This window comes from Podarcis filfolensis, assembly GCF_964270895.1.
Source record: "Podarcis filfolensis genome assembly, chromosome: 5".
Lineage (NCBI taxonomy): Eukaryota > Metazoa > Chordata > Lepidosauria > Squamata > Lacertidae > Podarcis > Podarcis filfolensis.
In genome coordinates this window covers 6,243,299-6,270,911 of record NC_139608.1, presented here as the reverse complement: position 1 = coordinate 6,270,911, position 27,613 = coordinate 6,243,299, and the positions used below count along the sequence as shown (strand labels likewise).

The window sequence follows — 27,613 nt, the reverse complement described above, 5'->3', positions numbered from 1 at the left end:
GCATCTCTGGAGTTATTTGTGGGGCATAGGAATTCATTCATCCCCCCCAAAAAAAATATAGTCTGGCCCACCACATGGTCTGAGGGACGGTGGACCGGCCCACGGCTGGAAAAGGTTGCTGACCCCCGCGATTAATCCCAAATTCCCAAGGTGTCCATGGGCCTAAAAAGGTTTGTGATCCCTCCTGGAAATGGAAGAGAATCATCATGAATGATGTCCATTAGTAGTGTATCCTTCACAAACTTGTCTAATATCCCTTTCAAGTCATTTAAATTGGTAGCATCATGGTTGTGTGAATGTTTTCTTTCTTTCTTTTTAATTTCTCTGCTTCATCTCTCAAATGCTTAGGCAAGTCTGAGGTATCTGTCATATAGCCTTGCTTTTCCAAACCATGCATACAGGCAGGTCTGGCACAGCCTTTAAGTGGGGTGAAGCCATTTCCTCAGATGGTGGAAGCCTCTGTTGTTGGTGTCCCCATGCCAGTGGCAGAGAAGTCATGCTGGCATAGACAATGATTTTGGATAAGATCTTCATTGAGATCTAGGTGATTTTTGACTGAGATCTCAGCATAAATCGCTGAGATCTTTCCTGTCATGGACTGGCTGGAAGCAGAGTACTGGTGGGAGGCACCAGCTGGGGAACCCCTGAGGGAACCCCCATGGAAAGAAGGCTGAGAGTCAGGGGATTGGTGGTAGGGTGACAATGAGTGGGCAGAGGAAGAAAAGGGAGCAGACGGGGAGGAGGAGGTATCAGCAGCTGAAGAGACAACAGAAGGGGTCTGTGGCAGGGAACAGTCCAGAATCAGAGGCTGGAAAGAGGAGGGTCAGAGATGAAGGAGGCTGCTGAAGAAGCCAGGGGGTCTCTCCTTCTTGCTGCAACATTTGCCACACCCTCATCTCCTGCAAGAAGAGGAGAGACGGCCTCTCCCACATGGGTAATGTGGGCAACCAAATGGGGTGATTTGCCCTATAGGGGAGAAATGGAGATCAGACTATTTAAGCCCACTTCGTACCATACTGCACACTCACCTCTTCTCATTTTCTAGTGTGGGCTCTGCTGTTGACTTCTTTGAGGGGACTGAGTATATATATATATATATATATAGGGGGTGACACTAATTGGCCTGTGTCACATCTTTTTTGCCTACTTCACATCATTGAGTGTCATCTGTGTGACTGGAGTGGTGTTTTGTTAGAATTTAGCTCCAGGTGGGTGAGTGGATTTTGGATAATATCTGACTAATATTGGAGCCAGAGTGGTGTTCAGGCCTCTCAGGCGCATCTGGGTCAATGCTCGCCAATGGGGCTACGTTGTGCAAGACAGGTTCAGATACCAAATAAACAGGAAGCATGCAATAAACAGAGAGGAGTTTCCAAGGGCTTTGAGCAGCTGGCAGCTAGCTCAGAAAGATGGGAGAGATTAAATCCTTCCTTCAATCCATTCACCTCCTGGACCTCATTGGTTTTGGTTAATTTGGCTGAATTATTCCGATTGCAAATTCTATAGTTGTTATATTTTAATAAATATAACCAGTTAGCCACCTTTCTGGTCTTGAGTCTTCTTGGGTGTGTTGGCAATTAACCATTAGTACAGTGGTACCTTGGTTCTCGAACTTAATCCATTCCGGGAGTCTATTCGACTCCTGAAACCATTCAAAAACCAAGAAACAGCTTCCAGTTGGCTGCAGGAGCTTCCTGCAGTCAAGCAGAAGCTGTGTTGGATGATCAGCTTCCAAAAAACATTCGCAAACCAGAACACTTACTCCCGGGTTTGTGGCATTCGGGAGCCAAAACGTATGAGTACCAAGGCATTCAAGAACTAAGGTACGACTGTTCTTCAAAAGAACTGGGTATTAGTTATTTAGGAACAGCAGAATGAGGAGGGATGGTTTCAGGAAGCGGAGAAGGAATCTTGATTTCATGTGCCCTGGAGACCAAGATAGGCAGCAGAGCAAAAAGGAGGCGCGTTCTGGGCTGCTGCTGCTGTGTGCCCCTCCACTGAATACTAAAGGTTGTATATATGTGTAAAATAAGCCATAATCTTAAAACACTATAGCCTCTGCCATGTCTCAACTCCCAACAGAAACATGACCCTGGGTGGGTGTCTGGAACCCTTGTGGCTGGATGATGAGGAGTGGTGGGAGGATCTAGCTGGAGAACCCCCTAGGGAAGCCTCAGAAGAGGCAGGCTTAGAGTCAAGGGAGTGGTGGTGGGACAGGTCAGAGGATGAAAGGGCAGCAGAATAGTTGGATGCTGAACAAGCAACAGGCTTGAGTGAGAGAGAGGAAGAAGAGGCAGAAAGCACTGCAGACATAGGTCAGGAAGCTGAGGAGGACGATGAGGGGACAAAGGCTGTGACAGCTTCACAGGAGCCTGCCGATCCTACTGTATTCCATTCCCTTCCTCCGTTTTCTCCAAGGACATGGAGGGCCTTGCATGTAGCAGGGCCAATAGCACAGAGAGCACAGGGGGTCCCCTTCCTGACAGAGTTTAAGACTGCTGGGAAAACATCCAGCCATAGGGGAGATTTAGGGGAAAATAGGAGGCACAGATTGTCAACTGGTTTACTGGGGCTAGTCTTGCCTGTAGGTTTTCTGCTTGTATTCTGTTTCCTTGAATAAAGAATCAACTTCACTGCTCATCTCCGAGTCTCTGTGCTGACCTGCAACAGAACCAGCTCTGACATGCTGGAATCTTGCCTTTGCTCACCAGAGATTGGGGGACTTGGCACCCAACCTTTGTAGCAACATATATACTACATCTTTGTGAAGGAGGAGTAAATAAATAAGTGCATCTTTTCTGCTTTTAAACATTTAATTATAGTTTCCCCCCTTAACTTTTAATTTCTAGGGTTCCCTGGGGAAAATGATAGATTGTTAAAACTCTCTGGGAATTGTAACTGTGAGGAGAATAGGGAACCTCTAACAACTCAAAGGCCCGTGGTTGGCGCTGTGGTCTAAACCACTGAGCCTAGGGCTTGCCGATCAGAAGGTCGCAGTTCAAATCCCCGTGATGGAGTGAGCTCCCGTTGCTCGGTCCAACCTAGCAATTAGAAAGCACATCAAAGTGCAAGTAGATAAATACAGTGGCGTAGCGTGGGGGTGCGGGGGGGCCAGCCACACTGGGCGCAACATCTGAGGGGGGGCACGCTAATCTAGTGGAAGAGACTCGAGTGCTAAAATCCACGGGTTAGGGGGCGCAAATTACTTGCCTTGCCCCGGGTGCTGACAACCCACGCTACGCCACTGGATAAATAGGTACCGCTCCAGCAGGAAGGTAAACGGCATTTCTGTGCGCTGCTCTGGTTTCGCCAGAAGCGGTTTAGTCATGCTGGTCACATGACCCGGAAAACTGTTTGCGGACAAACGTCAGCTCCCTCGGCCAGTAAAGCGAGATGAGCGCCGCAACCCCAGAGTCGTTTGCAACTGGACTTAACTGTCAGGGGTCCTTTACCCTTACCTTTTAAACAACTCAACACCCTGAAGAAACTACACTTCCTATTATTCTCTGGGGGAATCCATGACTGTTGGTGCAGGTGATGCCTGGTACTGAACTTGCACTTATGCAGCTCCTGAACCAACATCCTTCACATGGATAAATAAGGAAGCATTTCCTTCTATGCAGCGGAAACCAAACAGTGTGCACTTGAAGAATAATAACTTGCTAGCATCAGATAGATAAGAAACCTGGGGATATAATAATTATACTATGATATCTGATGTGAATTAGCCTACAAATATGGCACACAGGTAAAGCTTGTTGATTAATGCAATATGGATGACTCAAGGCCTAGCAAACCTCTCCAAACACAATGCCAGAGCAGGGTCATTGGCAGGTGCATAATGGCAGTGGCAGGTGAAGGGAGGGCCACAATAATGACACAGGAGACAGGTATTGGGTTGTATTAGGCCACAACGTGATTGATTGCAGGAAAGAGTAGGTTTGGCTAAGGCATTGGGCACATGTCCTGCATCAGGCAGCCCGCCTGCTATCTGATAGTAACTTGTGTTGGGGAATCACCCCCAACGTGAATTGAATGGCACAATCCCACACAGGCTGCCATTGGGAGAGGTGTTTTGGTCCATTGGTCTCCCAGAGTCACCCCTCCTGGACCCCCCTACCTAGGTCCCAGGAGGACTCCCCTGAGTGAGTGCTTGAGGGCCCTGCTCTTGCCACTTACCATCTGGCCTGGGGCGGGGCCTGAAGCCTCACAAGGACTGCTTGCTGCTTGCTGCCTGCTGCCCAGGAGGACTCCCCTGAGTGAGTGCCTGAGGGCCCTGCTCTTGCCACTACCATCTGGCCTGGGGCGGGGCCTGAAGCCTCACAAGAACTGCTTGCTGCTTGCTGCCTGCTGCCCGGGAGGACTCCCCTGAGTGAGTGCTTGAGGGCCCTGCTCTTGCCACTACCATCTGGCCGGGGCGGGGCCTGAAGCCTCACAAGGACTGCTTGCTGCTTGCTGCCCAGGAGGACTCCCCTGAGTGAGTGCTTGAGGGCCCTGCTCTTGCCACTACCATCTGGCCTGGGGCGGGGCCTGAAGCCTCACAAGGACTGCTTGCTGCTTGCTGCCTGCTGCCCAGGAGGACTCCCCTGAGTGAGTGCCTGAGGGCCCTGCTCTTGCCACTACCATCTGGCCTGGGGCGGGGCCTGAAGCCTCACAAGAACTGCTTGCTGCTTGCTGCCTGCTGCCCAGGAGGACTCCCCTGAGTGAGTGCTTGAGGGCCCTGCTCTTGCCACTACCATCTGGCCGGGGCGGGGCCTGAAGCCTCACAAGGACTGCTTGCTGCTTGCTGCCCAGGAGGACTCCCCTGAGTGAGTGCTTGAGGGCCCTGCTCTTGCCACTACCATCTGGCCTGGGGCGGGGCCTGAAGCCTCACAAGGACTGCTTGCTGCTTGCTGCTTGCTGCCCAGGAGGACTCCCCTGAGTGAGTGCCTGAGGGCCCTGCTCTTGCCACTTACCACCTGGCCCAGGGCGGGGCCTGACAAGCCTCACTAGGACAGTTGTTACTGCCGGAGGGGCACAGAGTGTTTTTTAAATGTTTTTTTAAAAAAATTATTTTGGATTTTTTGTATGTGAGGGGTGGGGGTGGGATGGATGTTTGGTTGGGTTTGTGGAATTATTTTTTATTTTGTTGCTTTTGTAATTTTTACAGTTTTTTGTTTGTATTGTTTTATTGGTTTTGTTTGTTTGTTTGTTTAAGGTGTTATTTTGTTCTTAATGGGAGGGGTCAGGGCTGCCGGGGAGTGGGCCCCAGCCCACAAAATGGCTGGGGCATGTCCCGCAGGGGGGGATGCACTGGGGCAACCGATCTCAGTGATCACGGGTAGGAGGAGGAGTTACGCTAAGACTAGACCATGTCATTACAGAGGAGGCAGGTTTAGTCGTTGTCTGAGGACTATTCCTGCCTCCGGGTCTGGTCTTGACCGGATGGATACTAGAATCAGCAAGGGATACCCACATGACCTGAAGGTGCTGCTGTGCAATGCCAGGTCAATGATTCATAAGACCACTGCCATCCATGACTTGATCATGGATGGAGGACTTGACCTGGCATGTGTAACAGAGACTTGGTTGGATGAAGCAGATGGGCCTGTCCTTGCCGCTGCTTGTCCACCAGGTTTCTCTTACACACAGCAACCCAGGTCATGTGGGCGGGGAGGGGGGGTTGCAGTGATTTTTAGGAAGTCATTAGTTTGCACCAGGCGTCCTATTGGGAAGACCCAGTTTTCCAAAAAAAAATATTTTTTTTTCTTTTCTTCCAGTAGCACCTTAAAGACCTTAAAGAAGAGGTTCGCCAGTTTCTCAGACAACTTAATTCTCTCCTCTTAGGTAAAGATCACAAGACGTCCTGGTTGGTAGCCAGATTCTACGCCCAGAATTTATTCCCTAGAATAAAATAGTTTACTAGGGAAATGCTGACGTAGCCCTTTGGGGCGCCTCAGGGTCAATTTTTTATGGTAGCCCAAATCTCAGTTGTACGGGTGTATGTATATATCTCAATTTATTTATTTTTTAACTCATGACTTAAGTATTTCCTTCTCAGATATCATACAGTACCAGAAAGGGTTGTGGTTTTTTTGTGGTGGTTTTTTACAAAACAAGGCCTTAATCTGCTCAAGAATTAAAGGGGCCAAGTGAAACCATTTTTTGAAGTGAGTCTTGTAATATCTAGTAACTGAAGGAAAAAATAGTCCACCCTTTTGTTTTATTACACAGAGTCTTGGATTCTGTTTCAAGTCTTTTCTATTGTCAAGTAAAGTCTACAAAAATATTTTCACAATCATCAAGGGTTTTATAGTAAACCCCCAGCGAAGAATTCATTTGAGAACACAATTGTTTTTGAAGCAGATATTTTTCCGCAATTGTTTACCCGTGACTACTGATGTAATTCATTTTTAACAGCCAATAATAATTTCTCATGGTTGTGTGCCAGGGACTTTCTGGATGAAGAGGAGTGGTTGGAGGCTCCAGCTGGGGAACATCTTAGGGAAGCAGCAGAGGAGGAAGACTCAGAGCCAGGATTGTGGTGGTGGGACTCTGAAGACATGTCAGAGGAGGAGGGAGTTTGGGAGGCAGAAGAAGCAACAGGCTCAAGGGAAAGAGAAGAGCCAGAGGAAGAAAATCCTTCAAAGGCAGGGCAGGGTGCAGAGGAAGGCACCTCAGGTCCCGGACCTCAAAGAGAAGAGGAAGAAGCTGCAACCGAAAAGCAGAAACAGCTTCTCAGCAGCTACCTGGTCCCACCTCCTCCCTTGACTCCAATGTCATGCAGGTCTTTGCATGTAGCTGAACAGAAGGCTCAGAAAGCCCAAGGGGGACCCGTCCCACTAGAGTTTACGCCTGCTTGGGAAACATCCAGAGGAGGGGTTTTAGGAGGAAGCAGGAGGGGCCAAGTCTTGGCAACATCGCCATTGAGGTCAGCCATGCCTGTGGGCATTCTGCTTGTATACTATTTTCTTGAATAAAAAACTGACTTATGAGTCTCCAAGTCTCCGTTCTATCCACTCACCTGAGACTCCGGATGGGCGGCCACTGTCACATGGCCGTGGTGGGTTCAGGAAGGCTGCCATCTTCTGGCGCAGCCAGGGGAGGGAATGGCTGGCACTGCTCACCTCTGGCTGCATCGGGCCCTCAGGTAAGGGCAGGCATTGCCTGCTCAGCCAATTGAGGGCTGGGGCTTGGGGGCTGCAAGCATTTAAGGGGGTGGCCAGGGGTTGGCCGCCCTGTTAGCCAATCATTCTGGGATTTCCCCACCCACCCAGTCCTTAGGGGCCTGCCTGAGGGGGAAGCGGGCACGTTACCTATGGACCTTGCTATGGTTTATTTGGTCAGCATATTTGGGGCCAGGGAGGAATTTAATCCTGCAAGCAAATTGACCAGCTTGTAGGTTTTCACAACTTTGGCAAAAAAAGGCATTGGGTTGCACCCTTAGTCACAGGGGTACTGAAATATACTCAGAGTCGCAAAGTGATTTCATGCTCTTTATTCAGCTCATAGTGGTGAGGAGGAATGAATGAAATACCCCTCAAGGTATCTGCTTTATATACATTATTTACACAATGGGCTGCACATGATTGGCTAATTCCGGAATTCTACTGTAAGCCAATCAGGTTGTGGATTCACTTCTATCTGGAGCATGATTGGGTGGTTCCTGCCAACCAATCATACTTCTGCATTGTTCTAGAACCAATCAGACTGCTGCATTCTGTTTTTTTAATATATATATATAAATTTTTATTAATTTTCCAACATATATTAAAACACAATACAAGTGACAATACATAAACAAACAAACATAAAAACACGTATAATTTCGTAACCTCTTTTCCTTAACCTTGTTTCAACGACTTCCCCATACCTCCCTTTTCTGCATCCCTGTTTTAAATTTTTCCAGCAACCCCTAATTTCAGTTACTTATAATTCACTTTCTTTAATCCTTTTTCTCTTACCCAATTATTTATCGCTGCAATTCTGTTTTACATTACCCATGACATTTTAGCACTCATTAATTTTACAACAGTTCTTAAGATAAACTTTAAATTTCTTCCAATCTTCTTCCACCGTCTCTTTTCCTTGGTCGCGGATTCTGCCAGTCATCTCGGCCAGTCCCATATAGTCTATCACCTTCGTCTGCCACTCTTCCAGTGTGATTGTTCCCCCTACTGCTCCAAGCAGTTCTTCTTCTGTTGGTGTTTTAAGCCTGAAAGATAAATTTGAAATATCTGTTACTCCCTTTACATTTGTAAGTTCCACCACTTCCTTCAAAAGGTCCTCCTCGTTCCTTTCCAGAAATTGTTCTTTATCTTGCACTGTTTTTATTTTAATTTTCTTTCCTTTGTAGTTAAAAGACAAGCCTTGTGGAAACTCCCATCTAAATAGTATATTATTCTTTCTCAGCAGAGTGACCAAGTCCTTGTAATGAGCTCTCACTTCCAAAATATATTTAGGGATGTCTTTGTATATCTGCACATAGGAATCTTCAATCTCCAGAGTTCTTTGAAAATGTAAATTTAATATTTTATCCCTCTCCTCCTTAGATCTTAAAGTTATCAAACAGTCCCTTGGGCTCTTTCTATTTTGTCTTCTGCCCAGTCTAAAGGCGGTTACTATCTTGAATTCCTCCTCTTTCAAATTTTCCTGCCAAAATTCCAAAAACTCTTTTGTAAGAAAGTCTATCAAATTATCCTTTTCACTTTCTGGAACCAATCTCAGTCACAAATTCCTATCTTTTCTCTGTAGTTCCAATAAAGACAGGGCCGCCTCGTGCTCATCCAGCTTTTTGCAGACTGGTACTAACTTTTCCTGTGTAGTTTCTGCAGAAATTTTTGCCTCCTCAGCAATCTTTCGGGTTACAGCATTTTCTTCAATTAATTTATTTATTGTCTCTGTATTGGATGTGACACTTTTAGTATTTAAATCTAATTTTGTTGACAGTTCTGTCAGTTGTTTAGAGTTCTCTGTGCTCTGCTTTGTCAGAGCTTCCAATGCCTCATTTATTTTAACTAATGCCTGTGTCACTGGCTCCATAGGTAAAGTTGTAACTACGCCTGCTGCAGCTGAACCTGATATTGAGCTCCTTTTCCTCTGTGCAGCTTTACTTTTAGCTCTTGTTGTTATCTCTTCTGCTGTGCCACTCATGTCCCAAGGTCTTTCCCACGGGAATTACTTTCAGATGGAAAACTCCACCAGCTTGCTCTTTACAGTGTAATTAGTAACTGTTTCTCTACAACCCTCTAGAGGGAGCAGTCCAAAGTTCAGAATACAAAGAAGCAAGGATTCCCTTCAAAAATAGCAACAAATTTTCCAATATGTTTCCAATAGTAGAACTGTCAATTAGTAACTTCTCCAGAGTCCCAAACTTATTACAAATAAAGTCCCCACTTTATACTGAATAGGCAAAGCACCAACTTTGTAACAAGTCTCTAATGGCAGTTCTCAGTCCCGGTGACTTACTTTCCAGGCAGTCCTTCCCAAGGATTTAAAACGGTAGAAAACTCCACTTCTTTACTTCTTTCATGCAGGTAATACAAATCAAAGTCTCCCCCCCCCCCCGCTCCTGCTTGCTAAGGGGGAGGTCCAGATCCAATGTCCGAGTCAGTCAGTTTTAAAGCTATTTTCTGTCAAATTGCAGCTTTGTATTTCGTTGCTTTAGCTGTCATGCAGTCCGGGGAAGGCAGACTTCCTTACTTTTTACCTTCCCCGTTTTCAGTCAAATTTCAGGAATTATTTTGAAATTGTTGTTCAATCTTACTCACGGGTAATCCAATTAAGTTCCAAATGTCAGGAAGGAATCGGCGCTCTCCGTCTATGGCGATGCGGCTTCACTCCACGGGCTGGGTAGCGACTCTCAGCACCGCGCTCTCCCGATGCCGCTCCGGAGCCTTTAAAAAGGCTCCTTTGCAGTAAGGGGGGCGCTTCAGGTGCCCGCCGAGTCTCCGTGCTCACAGGCTTCCGCGCCTGTGATTTTAGGGGTCCCCGCTTCGCCGTAGCGGTCAGACCCGAACTCGTGGAGCAGTCTCCCTGAGCGGAGCTCAGCGGGAGACCACCATTAAACGCTGGCGCCGACCGGAAGTCCAGACTGCTGCATTCTGAATCCTATTGTTCTAGGACCAATCAGACTGCTGCCTTTTGGATCCTATTGTTCTAGGACCAATCAGACTGCTGCAGTTTGGATCCTATTCAACTCAGTACATAACAGGTACCTATAATAATAATAATAATAATAATAATAATTTATTATTTATACCCCGCCCATCTGGCTGGGCCTCCCCAGCCACTCTGGGCGGCTTCCATAAAAACCAATAATACAGTAAAATATCACACGTTAAAAACTTCCCTGAACAGGGCTGCCTTAAGATGTCTTCTGAATGTCAGGTAGTTGTTTATCGCTTTGACATCTGCTGGAAGGGCGTTCCACAGGGCGGGCGCCACTACCGAGAAGGCCCTCTGCCTGGTTCCCTGTAGCTTTGCTTCTCGCAATGAGGGAACAGCCAGAAGGCCCTCGGCGCTGGACCTCAGTGTCCGGGCAGAATGATGGGGGTGGAGACGCTCCTTCAGGTATACTGGACCGAGGCCGTTTAGGGCTTTAAAGGTCAGCACCAACACTTTGAATTGTGCTCAGAAACGTACTGGGAGCCAATGTAGGTCTTTCAAGACCGGTGTTATATGGTCTCGGCGGCCGCCCCCAGTCACCAGTCTAGCTGCCGCATTCTGGATTAGTTGTAGTTTCCGAGTCACCTTCAAAGGTAGCCCCACGTAGAGTGCATTGCAGTAGTCCAAGCGGGAGATAACCAGAGCATGCACCCCTCTGGCGAGACAGTCTGCAGGCAGATAGGGTCTCAGCCTACGTACCAGATGGAGCTGGTAAACAGCTGCCCTGGACACAGATTTGACCTGTGCCTCCATGGACAGCTGTGAGTCCAAAATGACTCCCAGGCTGCGCACCTGGTCCTTCAGGGGCACAGTTACCCCATTCAGGACCAGGGAATCCTCCACACCTGCCTGCCTCCTGTCCCCCCAAAACAGTACTTCTATCTTGTCAGGATTCAACCTCAATCTGTTAGCCGCCATCCATCCTCCAACCGCTTCCAGACACTCACACAGGACCTTCACTGCCCTCACTGGTTCTGATTTAAAAGAGAGGTAGAGCTGGGTATCATCCGCATACTGATGAACACCCAGCCCAAACCTCCTGATGATCTCTCCCAGCGGCTGCATGTAAATGTTGAAAAGCATGGGGGAGAGGACAGAACCCTGAGGCACCCCACAAGTGAGAGCCCAGGGGTCTGAACACTCATCCCCCACCACCACTTTCTGAACACGGCCCAGGAGGAAGGAGCGGAACCACTGTATGACAGTGCCTCCAGCTCCCAGCCCCTGAAGACGGTCCAGAAGGATGTTATGGTCGATGGTATCAAACGCCGCTGAGAGATCCAGCAGAACTAGGAAACAGCTCTCACCTTTGTCCCTAGCCCGCCGGAGATCATCAACCAGTGCGACCAAGGCAGTTTCAGTCCCATGATGAGGCCTGAATCCCGACTGGAAGGGATCCAAATGGTCCGCTTCTTCCAGGCGTGCCTGGAGTTGTTCGGCAACCGCTCGCTCAATCACCTTGTCCAAGAATGGAAGATTTGAGACTGGGCGATAGTTGGCCATCGTGGCCGCTTCTAAGGATGGTTTTTTAAGAAGCGGTTTAATAACTGCCTCTTTCAGCGGGTCTGGGAAGGCTCCCTCACGGAGGGAAGCATTCACCACCCCACGAAGCCCATCGCCCAGTCCTTCCCGGCTAGCTTTTATAAGCCAGGATGGGCAAGGATCCAGGAGACAGGTGGTTGGTTTCACTCGTCCAAGCAGCCTGTCCACATCCTCGGAGGTAACAGATTGGAATTGATCCCACTCAACTTGACTAGACAGAACTCTAGCACTCTCCCGCCCCGGCCCTGCTCCCACGGTGGAGTCTACTTCTTCCCGAATCTGAGTGATTTTATCTGCAAAAAACTTTGCAAAATCATTGAAGGAGATCATGTGGCCCGTACTGGGCCCCGATGTTGCAGGTGGTTCCGCTAAATTGTGAACCACCTGAAAAAGTCTCCTGCTGCTGTTTTCTGCAGATGCAATGGAGGCGGCGAAGAAATTCTTCTTCGCCGTCGCTATCGCCACTTGGTAGGCTCGACGTTGAGCTCTAACCTGTGTCCAGTCAGATTCGGAATGAGTTATCCGCCACCGGTGCTCTAGCCGTCTCAACGATTGTTTCATTGCCCTCAGATCCGTGGAAAACCACGGGGCTGTCCGAGCTCCATGCAATCGGAGAGGGCGCTTCGGAGCCAGTCAATAGCCCTGGTTAACTCCACATTCCAGCGGGCCACCAGGGAATCAGCTGAAAGGCCATCAACATGGGATAAAGCATCCCCTACCACTCTCTGGAAACCATTTGGATCCATTAAGTGGCGGGGGCGGACCATCCGAATTGGTCCCACCTCCCTGCAGAGGGGATGGGTCACAGAGAAGTCCAGTTGCACCAGGAAGTGATCTGACCATGGCACTTCTTTCGTTTCGCTTTTACTTAGTGTCAGATCACCAACATACATAGAGGTAAACACCAGGTCCAAGGCATGTCCGCGGCTATGGGTTGGGCCAGACTTATTCAGGGACAGCCCCATGGAGGCCATGCTTTCCACGAAGTCCCGAGCGGCCCCTTGTAAAGTCGTGTCGGCATGGATGTTAAAATCCCCTAGGACGACCAAGCTAGGTGTCTCCAGGAGAACATCCGCCACGACCTGAAGCAGCTCGGGCAGGGAATCCTTGGTGCAGCGGGGAGGTCGGTACACCAAAAGGAATCCTGTACTGCCCCTATTGCCCAACTTCCAGAACATGCACTCGGAAAACTGGTTACAGATAGGTAGCCGTGTTGGTCTGCCATAGTAAAAAAAAAATATTTTTTCCCCCCTTCCAGTAGCACCTTAAAGACCAACTAAGTTAGTTCTTGGTATGAGCTTTCGTGTGCATGCACACTTCTTCAGATACACTGAAACAGAAGTTGCCAGATCCTTCTATATAGTGAGAAGGTGGGGAGGGGTATTACTCAGAAGGGTAGTGGGAATGGGTGGTTGGCAGATAGCTGTGATGAGCCTGTTGACGACTCTTAACGACTGCAATAGGTCTTACAGGAAAAAGCAAGGGGTGAGAAGGTGAAAAATGGCTTTGTCATGTATAATGAGATAAGAATCCAATGTCTTTGTTCAGACCAGGTCTCTCCATGGTTTTAAGTTTGGTAATGAGTTGCAATTCAGCAGCTTCTCTTTCCAGTCTATTTCTGAAATTCCTTTGTAGTAATACAGCTACTTTGAGATCTTGTATAGAATGTCCTGGGAGATTGAAGTGTTCTCCTACTGGTTTCTCTGTCTTGTGATTCTTGATGTCCAATTTATGTCCGTTTATTCTTTGGCGTAAGGTTTGGCCTGTTTGTCCAATATAGAGAGCTGAGGGACACTGTTGGCATTTGATGGCATATACAATGTTAGACGATGAGCAATTAAATAGTCCCGAGATGGTATGTGTGATGTTGTTGGGGCCAGTAATGGTGTTGTCCGGGTGTATGTGGCAGCAAAGTTGGCATCTGGGTTTATTGCAGGCTCTGGTGCCAGTGTCCGTGTTACGTCTGGTTGTAGTATTTATTGTGGGTTAGGAGTTGTTTAAGATTGGGTGGCATCCCGAGGTACCACTGTATAGCATTAATGCTAAAATGACAAATATGATTCAGGGTAGTGGGGCATTGTAAGAATATGATTGTTTTGTTGAAAAATTGACCTTTTTAATTATGTACAGTATTGCTATAATGAAGTGCAAGAAAATCTGAATCTATATGTTTTGCTGGGAATGCTGTGAGAGTTTTATTTACTCTGTTAAATGCATTGCTCTTCTTTTCCTTTATTTCTTTTTTCCCTTCCCCCTCATCTCTCTTTTTTTATTTTCTCTTCTTCTCATTTAATCCACATGCAGCAGGGTTTCTGCGAACCTCACATCATCAGGAGGAGGGAGATCAAAGAGGAAATTAAGGGTTCCACAAAGACCGAATTACTGATTTGAGCCCCAAAGTAGCTGTTGATCTTCTTGAGCTAAAACTTAGTGGAACCACAAGACAAAGCTATGTGGACAACTGCATGGTGCGGTGGTGGAGCTTTGGGGGACTGTGTACCATATCCTCCAACATTCCTCAGATAAAAATAGGGACATTTTATTCTACGTCTGTATCACTGCTGGGGAGGGGGCTTTTTAAAATTGATCTCCAATGTTACATTTTTACATAGTTCTTACTGTATATGTGGATGTTTGCTGTAAACTCACTTTTATGAATACCGTTGTTCAAATATTTTTCTTAAATATTTTTCTCAAATAAAACATAATCATGAGGAGAGTTTATACATATTAAGTAGCCACCCCTTGGCTTGTGGAGGACAGGATCTAGAATCAGCCTACTTTGAAAGCAGTGTGTTGAGGACAAGCATGAAGAATTCTGGTTTGAGGGGGGAAATATTAAATAAATAAAGTTTAAATAAAACATTGTTGGACCTCTGAGAAGTGGCACCAGAACTGGTCTTGCCACCAAGAGCCAATGCCAGGACCAAACTAGACATGGCAGCAGGCAGCTCCATCTCATGTTTTCCCTAACTATTCACAGGGATGGGAGGGCCCAATTCTCACGGAAATGGCATCCCTGGGGAAAGGTGAGACTTATGGCAGTTTGCATTCTTCCTCTCTCTGCTTCTGCTTCGTTTTGGCAGGCAATGCTGTGCGTGAAAAGTCAGCAATGGCCTTATTCTGGAGGCATGTTAAAAGTTCTCCAAGCCCTTTGCAAAAAGGAAAGCAAAGAGGAGGTTAATAAAAATCAAGGAAAATCGTCTTCCATTGTGCTTTCTAGTACAGTGGAACCTCGGTTTTCCAGCATAATCTGTTCCAGAAGACCGTTCAACTTCCAAAACATTCCAAAACCAAAAACTCAATACGGAAGCCTCAAAAAGAAAAATTAATACAGAAAGCTCAATACAGAAGCCTCCTTGGAAGTTCGACGTCAGAGGCACATTCAGAAACGGAAGCATTTATTTCCGGGTTTACCTGGGTTTACAGCATTCAAGTTTCAAAACGTTTGAAAACCGAGGTCCCAGTGTATCTTAAACCCACACTTAAGTGAGCAATTAGGTACTACGTCATTGATTTCCAGAGATGTTGCCCTGTTAATCTTTTTGTAGCATCATCAAAGAGCCTTGGGATACTTTAAAAGTGAGTCATCATGCACCTGCATGAGATGTGCAGTCCCAAATTATTACAACAGGGCACAGTACCCTTCTGATCTGAAAAAACAAAACAAAAAACACACACAACACATTCCTACATTTGTTCTGAAAACGTTCCATTGATACCTGGGTGTAAGCGTTACTTGCAAGAGCTACTGAATACAGAGGGAGGTGCACAGCAGCGATGAGAGAAGCAGCTCAGCGAGAGTAGCCGGGGCCATATGAGGTGAGAGAAGGAGGGATGGACTGCAGTCAGGATAAGCTCCTGTAATTCCCTGTCCAGCTGCCGCCGCTTTCCTCCTACTCCTTGTCAGAGGTTCACTTCAGCCAGCAGTGAGCCTGACTGCTTTCCTTGCCAGTCCCTTTCCCTTTCAGTCCTTTTGAGTTGCATAAGCACAAATTTCAGTGGCGCACTGTAACGCCAAAATCCAGCTTCTCTCTGTTTTTGCCGTCCATTGCACAAAATAGTGGTGGCACTTGTTGGGCAGCCCCAGAAGCTACGTGCCTTTGCCACTGATATCTGAGCACCATAACCCTGAAGCAAACACATCACACACAGCCTGCTGGGCTGCTGAGCCTGAGCAATCATTTTCTGACAGTCTCAACCGCAAGGCAGGTTATTCCCAGCCTAAGCTCAAGATAAGGGAAGTCCGGGGACATATCTTGAGCTAAAATATAGCAACCACTCTATTTTTTTTTAATAAATGTTTATTAAAATTTTCCATCTTAGTAAAAAAATAAAAAAAATAGAAAAAAAAATTAAAAAACACATACAGTTTACAATCCGTATTTTAAATGACATATTTCCCTGACTTCCCCACACCTCCCGTTCTTATATTCCAATTCAAATTGTTAGTTCAACAAGTTCTTATCCCCAATTTTTAACCTTTTTATATTTCATTTTAAAGAAAAAACCAATTTTCACTTATAAACATCCATATTTATACATCAGTACTCATTCTTAAAACCTTTTTCTAAAGTCGACCCAAATTCCCTTCCACAAATTCCCCAATTTTCTTACTAATAACAAAACAAAATAAAAAAACAGATTATAATTATACACCCTTTGGATTCCCAAACCCCAACACCCCCTTTCCCGGTTTCGATCCCCAACAGATGTCCATCAGTCTTAATCTACTATCAGCCTGGAGACCTCACATCCGAGGCTCTTAATTCTCTCTCAATTCCTTGGAAAGACAGAGAGGAAGGTCTTGTCTTCAATAACATCACGTTGCCCTGCTTGGAAAACCCCTCTATAGCCAATTGTGAGAATGACTGGCTTAGGCATGCTTTGTCCATGCATATTCTCAGCCAATCTTCTTCTTCTTTGGCAATCACTCGTAGCCGAGTAAGATTGTCTTCCAAAACAGGGTTTTAGCATCCGCACAACATGACCAGTCCAACAAAGTTGATGTCGAAGAATCATTGCTTCAACACTGTTCCAACAGAAAAAACGATGCTTTTGTGTACTTGCTAGGATAGTATAAATGCTTTTGTATTTTGTGTGTTCATAATAATAATATAATCATTTATTATTTCTACCCCACCCATCTGGCTGGGTTTCCCCAGCCACTCTGGGGGGCTTCCAACAGAAGGTTAAAATTACATTAAAACATCAGTCATTAAAAGCTTCTCTAAACAGGGCTGCATTCAGGTGTCTTCTAAATGTCATATAGTTGTTTATTTCTTTGACATCTGATGGGAGGGTGTTCCACAGGGTGGGCACCACTACTGAGAAGGCCCTCTGCTTGGTTCCCTGTAACTTCACTTCTCGCAGTGAAGGAACTGCCAGAAGGCCCTCAGTGCTGAACCTCAGTGTCCGGGTAGAACGGTGGGAGTGGAGACGCGCCTTCAGGTATACAGGACAGAAGCTGTTTAGGGCTTTAAAGGTCAGCACTCAGTCTTTGGGAAACATCCTATCAAGTCTGTATTCTGCAGGATCAAATAAACTTTTTTCACCCTTCCACCCATTGTGTTTTATTGGCATTGGAAAGACAGAGAGGAAGGTCTTGTCTTCAATAACATCACGTTGCCCTGCTTGGAAAAATTGGGTTTTGGTGGGACGCAGTGTGAAAGCATGTTTGCTAAGCAGTTTCTGTGGCTGCCAAGGAAGAAACAGGGCAGTTAATGGTTATATTGTGTGCTGATTTGGGCCTGTGTACAGATCCTTCTTGAAAGTTTTGTCATTGCTTCTTGAAATGCTGTTGATTTGTCCTTTCTTAATGACATTTTTAGGAATTGTTCTGATAACTGAGTCTGTGTTTGAAAGCACAAAGAAAATAATGAGCCAGGCCTTTGTGTTATGCAGCTCTGGTACTGAGGATTGCCCTCTGGTGCAAATATGTTGGAAATTCGCCAACTTGCATCCTACAATGGGTGGGGACTGGGTAAGTTGCTGGAATGCAGAACTGTGACTGGGGGTGTGCAACAAGGAGAAAGATGAAGGCTTGAAGAAAACCTGAAGGACTGGAATTTTCTTGAAAGAAATAAGCTATAACTGTAATTGTTAAAAGTGTAATTGTCTTTTATCTTCTGTTTTAATTATGTGTGTTCTAATGCCTTCATTAACTTGTATGTAATTTCCACACAATAAGTGGATCTGCTCTGTTTCAGCACCCAGAAAAATGTCCTAACACTTGCAATCAGGAACCTTGATAGAGTTTCTGATTCTGGGCAGCATCTAAAAACGTTGAAAATAAAACAAGTGAAGAAACACAAATGGAAGAGCAGCATCAGAATAAAACCACATAAAGGAAATGAAACTGATTATACCTGAAGGAGCATCTCCACCCTCATCGTTCTGCCTGGACACTGAGGTCCAGCACCGAGGGCGTTCTGGCGGTTCCCTCACTGTGAGAAGTGAAGTTACAGGGAACCAGGCAGAGGGCCTTCTCAGTAGTGGCGCCCGCCCTGTGGGACGTCCTCCCATCAGATGTCAAAGAGATAAACAACTACCTGATAATAATAATAATAATAATAATAATAATAATAATAATAATAATTTATTATTTGTACCCCGCCCATCTGGCTGGGTTTCCCCAGCCACTCTGGGCGACTTCCACAGAGACCTGAAGACATCTGAAGGCAGCCCTGTTTAGGGAAGCTTTTAATGTCTGGCATTTTAATGTATTTTTAATCTTCGTTGGAAGCCCCCCAGAGTGGCTGGGGAAACCCAGCCAGATGGGCAGGGTACAAATAAATTATTATTATTATTATTAAAGTTTACTGGGATAAAACAGTTTTCAAGGATTGTTTAAGGGTAGCAAGAAAGTAAGTTAAGCAGCGTTCAAGTGGAGGGCCACCACTGAAAAGGTCATTTGTCACTGAAACTCATGAATCTGATTGACCTTAGTGGTGTAGACTAGAGAGCAGAACATCTAAGCCTTGGAGCTTCTAAGGCCATCTTCAAGCCCAAGCTGATTTACATGGGTATGGGTAGCTAAGACCTGCCCTTGTAAGTGCCTGGCTGACGTATTCAGCTATGCCATTGAAACCCTCATTAATCTCTGGCATAGGGACTCGTGCCCATCATATGTGCTTGACTCATTCCCCTTCATGGTTCAGTCAGTGTCAATAAGATTATTTTGATTTGCCTATGATTACTGCTTTACTGTGAAGTGGCACTTCCGCAATTGAAAGAGGCTTTTATTATGTTATTACACCTCTTTCATCTGACCTCACATATTATAGATCAGATTACAATTTGCTATATTGATTTAAGGTAGTGCGCACCAGCTATAGGCCTTCTCGGGATGGCACAGGTTTCTTTTATCCTTCTAAATCTGGTTTCTGGGTTGCTTTGTGGATTTAAAGTGCCTCTTCCTCCTGGTTGAATTACTAGCACTGGGAGAAGGACAAAGGTAGGGAGGCCCAGCTATCTTCTTAGTAAAAGGCGAAAGATTTATACGATCTGAAGAGAAACCAGAGTCACCAATGGAAGCAAAAACTCAGAAAAAGCTCAATATGGAGGCCAAATGGCCGAAATATTGGGAAATCTTGGAACAAGAGGGAGATAGACTAAAATTGCAGAGTTTTGAGAAACTAAAAAACAAAGTGTGAGATTGGCTTCATTACTATCAGATAATGGAGGCATATAATTTGGACAAGAAAATTGGCTTCCAGGTGGAAAAATCAAAATTAGAAACAGAATTGTTAGAACCCAAAACTAAGATTTTGTCAAGGATGTATAACTTGCTGTTGAAATGGAACACTCTGGATGAAACGGTGAAATCTGCTATGATTAAATGGGCACAAGATGTTGGACATAACATTATGTTTGCGGACTGGGAACAGTTGTGGACCACCGGTATGAAATTTACGGCATGTAATGCCTTAAGAGAGAATATTATGAAAATGATATACAGGTGGTACATGACCCCAGTCAAGCTTGCAAAAATATATCACCTGCCCGGTAATAAATGTTGGAAATGTAAAGAAATTGAAGGTACATTCTTTCACCTTTGGTGGACGTGCCCAAGGATTAAGGCTTTCTGGGAAATGATTTATAATGAAATGAAAAAGGTATTTAAATATACCTTCCTGAAGAAACCAGAGGCCTTTCTTCTGGGCATTGTCGGCCAATTGGTGCCAAAGAAGGACAGAACTTTTTTATGTACGCTACAACAGCAGCAAGAATACTTATTGCAAAGTATTGGAAGACACAAGATTTACCCACTCTGGAAGAATGGCAGATGAAGATGATGGACTATATGGGACTGGCAGAAATGACTGGCAGAATCCGGGACCAGGGAGAAGAGGCGGTGGAAGAAGATTGGAAGAAATTTAAAGACTATTTACAGAAATATTGCAAAATTAATGAATGTTAGAATGATGTTGGATAGAAATTAAGTGGTTTCCAGCTGTAATGCTTTAAGAATATGGAAGAAGGGTTAATTAGGTAAAAAAAAAAAAACTAAAATGGTGTTGGATTGGAGATAAGTGGTACTGGTAACAAAGTTAATAAGAATATGCAAAAATGAATTGATAATGTATGAAAATACTGAGTTATAAAATGTTAAGTTATAGAGATAAGATAAATGAAAGAGGGTAAGGATTTGCTGATTTGATTATTTAAATGGGAATACAAGAAGGGGAGGTGGAGGTGTGAGGAAGTCAAAGAAACAAGCAAATGAGTTTTATGTTATGAAAAACAATTGTTTTTAATTTTTCTTGTTGTTTCTGTATGTTTTATTTATCTTTTTATTTTTTATTTTTTCTCTTTTGTTATTATGTGTTTTTGTATGTTTGTTTTTGTGAAATCTTAATAAATATTCCTTAAAAAAAACAACAGCTATCTTCTTAGGGCCTTTCCATGGCTATCAGTACTATCAACCATATTTCCTTTTCATCTCTCTGTGTAGGTTTACGCTGGCTGACACGGAGATGAAGTGACTCCCTACCTACGTTATGGGTAGGTGCCAGAAGTTGGTTCTGGTAGACAATTAACTTATTGCAAAGGACTTTCCTATACTATTCAGCAGGATTGTTTGCCATGCTGATTCATATTCACATGAAGCCTTCGTACATAGTCACCCAGAGGATCTTACAGTAAATACCATGTCTTTAGTATGCTGTCGTAGCTGCAAACCTCCTTTTCATTTAATCCGCAGGCAGCAGGGATTCTGTAACCATGACATGACATGAGTGATAGATTGAACAAGGAAGGATCAATCAAAGATCAATCTAGGCAAAAATTGTAGAAGAGAGAAATAACAGTGACCTTATTGTGGGTGTCTGCTATAGACTGTGGAGTCAGACTGAAGGCTTGGATGATGTCCTCCTAGAGCAGATTGCTAAACACTCAAAAAGGACAGATAAAGTAGTCACAGGAGACTTGAACTTCCTCGAAAACTGTCAGAACTGAAAGTGATCCTTAAAATTTAACAAAAATATATTTTTTAAAAAAACAACAAAAAACAGTGAGTCTGTAAGTGACTGTGGAGGCCTATTCTGGATCCACACTGACTCAAAAATCACGTCAAAAAACTGGGGTTGTCCAATACACAAATAGTAGCATGGCGGGGGGCGAGGAGAGAAGTGCCGCGCCGCCAGCCATTCAGCTGGTGGGAGCACGGCTTCCCCAGATGCCGCAGCAAGCAGGGAGTGATCTGGGGGGCCCTTCCTGCCCACAGCTGGGGGGGGGGGAGAAGCTGCGTACCGTAAGCCAGCTCTTTGGCTGGAGCACAAATTCACTCGATGCCACTGTGCACAGGAAGCACTCCCTGGATCGTTTCCCATGTGTGGCGGCATCAGGGGAGGTTACACTCCTGCAAATCGGATGACTGGAGGAAGGGCAAATTCATCCGATGCTGCTGTGCGCAGGAAACGATCTAGGGATTGTTTCCTTCCCGCAACTGCGTGAGGAGAGAGACTCAACAACTTTGGGCCATCTTCCCTCATTTTCTTAAAATTTAGTCCCCCAAAATGGGGGGATCTTACACAAGGGGGCATCTTATAGACAGAAAAGTACGGTAGGTTTCTGGGTGGGACTTGATCACGGTAAGGGTTTACCAAGCATGCCTTTCTCTTAGCACGTTTCTCCCTTTTGTCCTGAGTTTGAGTGTCTTCAAAGCCCATGACATCTTTGGTAAAGGCTGTTCTCCAACTGGAGCGCTCACAGGCCAGTGTTTCTCAGTTGTCAGTGTTTATACTACATTTTTTTAGATTTGCCTTGAGAGAGTCTTTAAACCTCTTTTGTTGACCACCGGCATTACGCTTTCCATTTTTTAGTTCAGAATAGAGTAGTCACTTTGGAAGACGATAATCAGGCATCTGCACAACATGATCAGTCCAACGAACTTGATGTTGAAGAATGGTGATCTTTGCTTCTTCCAATATACAGCCTTAGTTTGCCTGTCTTCCCAAGTGATGTGTACAATTTTTCAGAGACACTGTTGATTGAATCTGTCAAGGAGCTGAAGATGGCGTTTATAAGTGGACCATGTTTCACAAGCATACAGTAAGGCTAGTAGTACAATAGCTTTGTAAACAGGCATTTTGGTTTCCCTGTGAATGTTCCAGTCCTCAAACACTCTACACTTCAATCGGGAGAAAGCTGCACTCACAGAGTTCAGGTGATGCTGGATTTTGGCATCAATGTCGGCCCTTGTGGAAAGATAATTGCCCAGGTAGGAGAAGTTTCAAAGAGTATCTTAGAGGGTATAATAGTCAATTTAACCTACAAGTAGGAATGTACATATGAACAGCAGAAAACATTAAGTAAAGGAAGATTTGAGATGAAAATGAGTGGAATAAGAGATTATGCAGCCAACGAAAGACTACCTAGAATGCCATGGAGAGAATGACTGGGAAGTCCAGGGAAAAGATAATGATGAATTATTATGAATTATGAATGATGAATTATATATAAGTTGTAAAATGCATAAACAAAACAAACAAACAAACAAAAAACTCAAAGTTCAGGGTAGGTGTGATCCCAGCTGTACATTGTCGTACTTTTCCCAGAGTCACTCTTGACAAGTTAAGATGACAGGTGGCTATGGTTTCACTGGAGATGAGATTTGCAGTGCACCCAGCCCCCTTGTGATCCACAGGGGGAAAGAAAACAAAGGAAGGTCCCTCCACACATGCTTGGTTAAGGGTGGGTAGATGGAACACAGTAAGTAAACTGAAAGGAACAACCATAGTCCAAAAGACTTGGTGTTGTGGTTATTCACTCACTAAGCAAGACCTCCCCCTTTACACATAGAAGTTAGTTAGATACCAACTTCCAAGTGTATTCAAATTAGCTTAGCCATAGTTAGCTAGCTAACAACTCCAACACAGCCTCCTTCTGGCTACACATCAGTCTCAAGGAACAACCCTAGACTTCACTGGCACATGTACCAAAGGAACAGGCGAGACTTCTGCTGCCTTGCTGGCACAGGATTTTAAAGGGGACAACTTAACTTACTGCTCAAGGCACAGATTGCTGGTCCCTGACTTTGTGCTCCTCTTGCTTCAAGATCAGGTATACCCACCTTCCTTCCTTCCTTCCTTCCTTCCTTCTTCACCCCCGCTTTTCCTTTAGTGTGAGTCTGTAGCAAACTGCTGAACTCACTCTCTGGGCTTTTGTGTAGCTAGGGATTCTTTTAGTCTATAGAATGAAAGTGTGTGTGTTGGTTTTTAATATTTGTCATTTGGTTGAAAGGGGGAAAAAATACTGGATATAGTAAAATAAAATGAGAATTCCCTGGATGCCTAGATCCAAGTTTAGGGCAAGTACTATGTTAGAAGTGGGTCTTGAGACCCTCAAAATAAAATCTGAACAAAATTGGTGAAGCAGCAAAGAGTTTATTGATTACCAAACGTTCTTGCAAGACCAGGTGTATTAAGTAGGCACACCCAGGCTTTGGAAAGCATAAGCTTATCTCCCCTATACCTAAAGTGCAGGTCCCCTCCCTTGTCTCCCCATTGGCTGGATACTACAAGGTTTACAACCTATCAAGACCGCCTAATTTCCCTACTAACATTATTTATTATTTCCCTTATTTGGTCGGTATTCCTATGCAATTACTTGCTAAGCCAAGCAAAAATGGCACCTCCTGATATCAAGCTCTAACATCTCCAGTTAACAAGTGTGAATCGATCTGGACTGCTGACAAATGCGTACTTATTACAACCACATCCTGGCCACAAACTCTAAATATCTCCAGCTGACAAGTGTGAGTCGCTCTGGACTGCTGACACTTGTCTACTTATTACAACCACATCCTGACCACTAACAGGTGTAAACGAGTTCTATTCTTGCTGAAGAGTACAAAGAAATCGTATTCCAGCTGCAGGCTGCCCTATCTACTGCGGTTATCTAACAGTTGAAGCATTTTGGCTTCTTGTAAAAAAGCAAAATTATCATTACTCACATACTATATGATGAGACAGCACCGGCAGAGACATAAAATCACAAGACATGCAGCATAGTAAAGTGTGGAAATATAGGCTGTTAGAGCTTTAAAATGTCCCATTGTAAGTTCCTTCCAAAGCCACGCAATTCCCTTAGAATTGAAAGAGACTGTTGGTGTAATTTGGAAAAATGGGTGAAATTGTGCTAAGTGCTTGGGGCATGTTTTGAATAGCCCATCCTCCATGTCTGGATTCTGCTTAGAGCTAGAGTTAGCATGCCAGCTGCACTGGGTGGCTCAGAAACAGTCCAAGACTAAATATCCGGAGCATGACTCATCCACCTTCCCTTTCTCTAAGGAATGTATGGAGGTGCAGAGGCAGCTATAAGGCCTGTCTCTTCTTATTATGGAGAGAGGCAGTCCTTGGGACACTGTGGTCCTCAGCCGTTTAAGGCTTTATAGGTTGAAACCAGCACTTCAAATTGGGCCTGGAAACTAACTGGCAGCCAATGCAGTCTGACAAGGATCCGTGTAATATGCTCAAACCATCTTGCCCCGATGAAGAACCCGATCACTTAAATTTGCACTAGCTGAAGTTTCCAAACCGTCTTCAGAGGCAGCCCTATGTATAACACATTGCAATAATCTAACCTAGAGGCTACCAAAGCATAGACAACAGGAGTTAGACTGTCCCGGCTCAGATAAGAGTGCAGCTGGGCCACCAGCCAAAGTTAATGGAAGGCACTCCATGCCACTAAGACCACCTGAGCTTTGAGTGACAGCAAAGGATCCAGGAGTACCCCAAAGCTATGTGCCTGCTTCTTCAAAGGGAGTGTGACCCCATCAAGAGCAGGCAACCTCCCCGCCATCAGGTCTAGAGAACTACCCACTAACAGTGCCTCAGTTCTTATATGGATTGAGCTTTAGTTTGTTTTTGTTTTTTTAATAAATTTTTATTAAAGTTTTACAGAAAAGAAAAATAAAGATTCTCAAAATAAAAAAACCATAAGTTACAGAAAAAAGAAATACACAGAGATACAAGAAAAAAAGTCACAACTAATTAAGAAAAATTAAATTTAAACAAAAAACAAAAGATAAAAACAAATCCATTATTCCCAATGACCTCAAATTCATATGCTTATGGACTTCCGGAGGCGGTGCCAACGGCAATGGCGGTCTCCTTCTGAGTAGGAGGAGAAGCCCTGTAGAAAGTGGGTCTGTTCCGCTACGGCGAAGCGGGGACCCGTTCTGAAATCGCAGGCAGAAAGAGCCTGCGAGCGTGGGACCCAGCAGGCACCTTTTGCGCCCCCCGTTTTTGCGAGGGAGCCCCGAAAGGGGTTCCGGTGTGCAGCGGGAGCGGCGCGGTGCTACGGGTCGATTGCTGCGTCTACAGAGCGAAGCCGCGTAGCTGTTGCCGGAGAGCGCTGACCTTTTTCCTGTGAAATTCGGCTCTAAAAGAGAACACCCGTGAGTAGGGGGACTTAAGAAATTTGGATTTGAGAACAAAAAGGAGTGAATTTGGGCTCCGAAGCGGAAAGGTGTAAACAGGAAGTCCGCCTTTCCGCTTTGTAAAAGATCAAAGCAAAGACCTTTTTGTGCTATTACTTTAATGTGGATCGTTCAACTTTAACTCTAAGCACCAAAAGAGAGAACTCCCCTGCAGGGGAAGTTAAGAAAGTGACTGTATTTCTTCTGGGGATCTTCTGGGAATTTAAAAAGACTTTTTATTTGAACTCTCATGGGAACGGACTGTCAGATTAACGAGGTTTGCTACATTTGAGCTCGCATTGACTGTGGATACAGTAAATATTTGATCTAACTCTGCAAGAAGATACATTCTGAGTTTTACTGATCTGAATACTTAGTTTCAATTAAAGAGGGGACACGGAAAGTTACAAAAAGACTTGCTTGTTTTGGCTATTGAAAATTTTATGGTAGCTACTGTGTCCCCCTAGAGGACTATTGAAGTTAGTACTTGACTGGAGGAATTTTCCACTGCTAACTTTGGGGACTTTCCACTACAAGGCTTGCCTGTGGGAATTGACCTTGACTGAAGATAAAGGGGAATGACTGACCAAAGAACAACAAGATCCAAGGTCAAAGTCCAACAATCTACTTCAATCTCCCAGCAACGTAGGGCATCTGTGCCTGGCCTCCCTGTGACTCAGGAGGGAGACCCAGGGCAAATTGAGCCAAAAGGAATGGCCTCAGAAGGGGAATTTACATCTGTGTTGAATAAAATTTACGAAAAATTGGAAGGCCTAAGTAAACAGGTCTCAGATCAGTCAGCTGAAATTAAAGGGAACACAGCCAGCATTAACTCAAATACCAAAGCTATTGAAAAACTGTTGGAGGAATCTGCGACTACTAGGAAAATAGCTGAGGAGGCAAAAGAAAAAGCTGTGGCTGTGGAGGAAGAAATCAAACCAATACGTAAACAGATTGGGGACCACCAGGCCTTATTGTCTATGGTTGAATTGAGAGAGAGGCAGACAAACCTGAGGATCAGGGCGGTGCCAGAACTTGAGAGAGATAATTTGAATGACTATCTTTCACAGGAATTTCAGAAATTCTGGAACTTGGAGCTGGATAAAGATTTTAAGATAGTGAGCGCCTTCAGACTTGGAAGAGGAGGGAGGAAAAACAGGGTGAGAGACTGTTTGGTGACCCTCCGATCGAAAGAGGAACGAGACAAAATATTGAGTGCTCACTTCCAGAAGACCCTAGAGATTAATGAGACCAGAGCGGAGATTTTTAAAGATATTCCGAAACACCTTTTGGATTTGAGAACTAACTACGGAGACTTGGTGGCCTTGTTGAGAAAGAATACTATTGTTTTCAGATGGGAGTTCCCCCAGGGACTGTCCTTTACATTTAAGGGGGAAAAGTTCAGAATCAGATCAGTGGAAGATAAGGAAAAATTTCTGAGAGACTTTGAAGAAGATCTACAAAAGGAAGCGACAGATCTGCCAAAAGCCTTGAGACCAGGAGTTGACACAGCACCACCACCTTTGGAATTTGACAAATCAAAAAAGAAGATACCACCGCAAGAACTTGACGAGCTCTTGGGAGCGGCTGGAGGACATTAAAATAATCACACCATGTCTCTGCAATTACTAAGTTGGAACATTCACGGTTTTAACTCGCCGGAGAAGAGGAGGAAAGTATTTCATATATTGAAAAAGGACCAATTGGACCTAATTTGCTTGCAGGAAACTCATGTGGTAAGGCTCCATAGGAAAGTTCTTATTAATAAAAGATTGGGTCAAGAATTTATTTCATTGGACAAAGTTAAAAAGAGAGGAGTTGTTATATACGCTAAAGAGAGCCTATCACCGAAATTTGTTTTTAAAGATGAACAAGGAAGGTTTATTGCAATTGAGATTCAACTACAAGGTGAAAAATATTTGATTTTAGGAGTATATGCACCAAATGAGGGGAAATCTGAATTTTTTAAGAAATTGCACGAGACATTGTTGGACTATATGG

At 44.8% G+C, this 27,613-nt stretch overlaps 1 protein-coding gene and 1 long non-coding RNA gene across 3 annotated transcripts in view; one reads left to right on the top strand and one right to left on the bottom strand.

Moving 5' to 3' along the window:
* Nucleotides 1-27,613, top strand: part of LOC310762276 — a 466,366-nt gene that overhangs the window by 16,775 nt on the left and 421,978 nt on the right. The gene's annotated exons all lie outside the window — the stretch shown is intronic.
* LOC310762214 (cytochrome P450 2J2-like) overlaps nt 1-27,613 on the bottom strand; it is a 205,759-nt gene that overhangs the window by 136,582 nt on the left and 41,564 nt on the right. The gene's annotated exons all lie outside the window — the stretch shown is intronic.